The sequence below is a fragment of the Crocuta crocuta genome, unplaced genomic scaffold (assembly GCF_008692635.1).
Source record: "Crocuta crocuta isolate KB4526 unplaced genomic scaffold, BGI_CrCroc_1.0 scaffold13, whole genome shotgun sequence".
Lineage (NCBI taxonomy): Eukaryota > Metazoa > Chordata > Mammalia > Carnivora > Hyaenidae > Crocuta > Crocuta crocuta.
The window spans coordinates 1,099,731-1,103,652 of record NW_027530007.1 but is presented as its reverse complement, the minus strand read 5'-3'; the positions used below and the strand labels follow the sequence as shown (position 1 = coordinate 1,103,652).

Below are 3,922 nucleotides of genomic sequence, written 5' to 3'. Positions count from 1 at the left end.
CTGATCCGGGATTTCCAGCCGCTGGACCTGTGAGAGAATACGTTTCTGTTGTTGCAGCCCTGTAGCGGATGGTTTTCTGTTATGGCAGCCTGAGCAGACAGACACACCACCCTGCTGACATTGGGCTTGGCCACGTGACTCGACTCGGCCAATGACGTGTTTGCTTTGTGACCTGTGGCAGTTTTCCTGTGCCTGGTGGGTTTGCTTGTCCATCTCTGCCCCTGTGATTCTCTGGGAGCGAGGCAGAGCCTGGGAAGCCGCTGGTCCTTGGAGATTGGGGAGGCACCCAGAACTGACCTGAACCCATTTAGTGCCCTGGACCCAACAGTGGCCGATCCTGATGATGAACCTCAGCTCACCTGCAAACTTGTGGGAAAGAAAACAGGGAGCAGAGGGTGGAGATGCAACGGGGTGGTTGTAGCAGAAGTTATGTGAGCTGGGTGGGGGGTGGCAACCGCACGGGGAAGAGCCCAGTAGGCCAGGTCNCCCACGAACCATAAGATCATGACCTGAGCCGAAGTCAGACACTCAACCGAATGAGCCACCCAGGCGCCCCAGCCAGGTCTTTAAAAGAAAGGCAACAGACCAGGGTGCCTGGGTGGCTTAGTCTGTTAAGCGTCCGACTTTCACTTAGGTCATGATCTCGAGGTTCGTGGGTTTGAGACCCGCGTCGGGCTCTGAGCTGGCAGTCAGCTCAAACAGCTGGAGCCTGTTTCAGAGTCTGTGACTCCCTCTCTCTCTGACCCTCCCCTGCTCACGCTGTCTCTCTCTCTCCTAGAAATAAATAAAACATTAAAAAAAAAAGAAAGAAAGGCAACAGAACCTACTGGGCTACCCGGTGAGCAGACAGGAGCATGAGGAAGGGGGCTGCATCAGAGGATGTCCCAAGTTTTATTTTGTTGTTGTTCTTTTTTTTTTTTAAGAACCCTTATTTATTTATTTATATTTGAGAGAGAGCGAGGGGAAAAGACATGAGTAGGGGAGGGGCAGAGAAGGAGAACCTCAAGCAGGCTCTATAGTGTCAGTGCAGAGCCCTATGCGGGGCTCGAACTCATGAACCACAAGACCATGACCTGAGCCGAAGATCGACTGAGCTGACCTGGTGCCCCTTTGTTCTACCCTTCAAACAGAGGCTGGGAGGAGCCCAATTAGTTGTCTTTATTGCTGTGGTTGTTTGATGTGGGTAGAAAAGTGTAACTGCTACGAACTGACCATGAGGATTTGGGAACCTGGAGTGAGTGAAGACAGTTCTTACACACTTCAGACAGTGAGGCAGGTGAGCTGGGATCTAATTAATGGCATAGCAGTAATTGCACCCAGGTTTTATAATGATGTTGTTAAAAAATTTTTTTATTATGGTAAGATATACATAACATATAATTTAGCATTTTAACCATTCCCTTTTTAAGGTTTATTTATTTATTTTTGGGAGAGAGAGCGAGTGAGTAAGGGAGGGGCAGAGAGAGGGGGAGAGAGAGAGAAAATTCCAAGCAGGCTTCACACTGTCAGTGCAGAGCCTGATGCAGGGCTCAAACTCACGAACCGGGAGATGATGACCGGAGCCCGAGTTGGACACCTAACTGACTGAGCCACCCAGGCGCCCCAGGATTTTAACCATTCTTTCTTTTTCTTTTCTTTTTTTAAATGTTTTATTTATTTCTGAGAGAGAGGAAGACAGCATGAGCAGGGGAGGGTCAGAGAGAGAGGAAGACACAGAATCTGAAACAGGCTCCAGGCTCTGAGCTGTCAGCACAGAGCCCGACGTGGGGCTCAAACCCATGAACTGTGTGATCATGACCTGAGCTGAAGTTGGACACTTAACCAACTGAGCCACCCAGGCGCCCCTTAACCTTTCTTAAGTATACAGTTCAGTGGCATTAAGTACATTCATGCTGTTGTACAACCATCATCGCCTTCCATTTCCGGAACTTTCTCACCACCTCCAACAGATGTATCCATTAAGCAGTAACTGCTTATTCCCTCCTCCCCCAGCACCTGGTAACTTGCACACGGCTCTCTACAGATCTGCCTGTGTTAGCTATTTCGAATAAGTGGAATCACACAATATTTGTCCTTTTGTGACCTGGGTGTCTGGTTCATGTCGCTTAGCGTTACGTTTTCAAGGTTCATCCGTGTTGTACCCAGTGGCAGAACTCATTTTCATGGCTGAATAATATTCCACGGTGTGGCAGCCCCACATTTTGTACATCCACCCATCTGTTGATGGACATCTGTTGAAAGAAGCTCTTCCTTTTGAGTGTTGTGAATCACGCAGCTATGAACATGCATACAAAGTGCCTCTTTGAGTCCCTGTGGTTGGTTCTTCAGGGGATACACCTAGGAGTGAAATAGCTGGGTAACTCCGTTTTGCTAGCAATGTGCAACGTGCCTTTGGTTAAGTCACTTCTACTCATTGGAGCTATTTATTTCCTCATATCCTTAAAATGTAGGTTCCTCTTGATTTTGCTCGGCTTTCCAAGCCAGGGGTTGGTGGGCTTCCTAGAAGATAAAAAAGGGTAGTGCGTGGGGAGGGCTGAGGTTCAGCCTTGGTGGGAAGCTCCCAGTTACCGGGGGTGGACAGGTAACAAAGAGGAGCCAGCAAAGGAAACAGACCAGGAGTGTGGGTGGCCAGAGGAAGAACGTCTTCTCTACAGTGGGGACATCTTCTCTATGGTGGGGACAGAGGGGTAGGGACAAGGGAGTGGAGAGAGAAATTGTAGCCTCACCCAAAGGAGTGCTCAAAAGGAGCTTTGCTAATTTGGTTTGATGCGATGAGGTTGGACTCAGCAGAAAATCCAGGCTGAGAGTCAGGGGTCTCGTCCTCTGGGAAGCAGAGATTGTGTGGCCGGAATGCAGGTCACCTGCTGCCGCAGGCTTGGGGGCTGGAGAGGAGACTGGGCAGCTGGTGGGTGCATCAGGGTCAAGGGTGAGAAATAAAAGGACTGGTAAGCCAGGCTTTCGTTATTGAACTCACAGTAAACAAATTGTATTTTTTTAAACATTTTTAAAAGTTTTATTTTAGACAGAGAGAGCACGTGGGGGAGGGGGCAGAGGGAGAGAGACAGAGACAGACAGAGAGAGACAGAGAATCTTAAGCAAGCTCCACGCTCAGCTCGAAGCCCCACCTGGATCCCATGACCCTAGAATCATGAGGTGAGCCAAAATCAAGAGTCGAACGCTCTCAGCTCACTGAGCCACCCAGGTGCTCCAAGAAATTGTATTTTCGAAAGGAAATCGGCATTCATGGTAGATGTGCTTATCACTTTACTTAATACGTACCCTATGTGGTTCCACGCAAAATTTAAAGTGGACAGATTAATGCATCAGATAATGGATGCTGTATATTTTTGGATTTGGGAAAAGACTCTGAGTACTCAGGCAGAAGGTGATAAGCTCCTTTTATTAGTGTTTAATAATAACTATTATTTATTGAACTGCAGATGACCCAGCATCGTCTCAACGAATCTTCACACCAACCTGAAAAGACTTGGTTACCTTTTCTGGTAACCATCTTACAGATCACCCCATTTTGCAGATGGGAAAACTGAGGCTTGGAATCAAGTGACGTCACACTGAAGGAGGAGCAGAGAGGAGATTCGAACTCAGTCTGCCTAGCTCTGAAGTACATGTGCAGAACCTCTGTGCTTGGGAATCTTGGACTTTCTGGGAAGGGCTGAGTCTCACTTTGTCCTTGATCTTTACTGGTTCCTCTGCCTTCTTGAAGATTTCCCGCTAGACAGGGGTCAGCAGAGCTGGGTGACCCTGAGCAAATCGCTTGCCCTTTCTGAGCATCCATAGCCTGGTTGCAATCTGGCGATAATGACATCCCTTTTGCAGGAGCTGCTTTGAGCATCAGGCCAATTGGGAATGTGACAGGTTTCCTCACCAGCCCAGCCTGGGGCAGATGAGGGAATGTGGGTAT

The 3,922-nt window shown here is 48.6% G+C and overlaps 1 long non-coding RNA gene across 1 annotated transcript; it reads left to right on the top strand.

The window, feature by feature from the left end:
- Positions 1-786: 786 nt before the first annotated feature.
- On the top strand, positions 787-3,640 carry LOC144231328 (uncharacterized). The gene is made up of 3 exons (XR_013335047.1): positions 787-838; positions 1,131-1,276; positions 3,441-3,640. It is a non-coding gene; the product is annotated as an uncharacterized LOC144231328 (long non-coding RNA).
- The last annotated feature ends 282 nt before the right edge of the window (positions 3,641-3,922 follow it).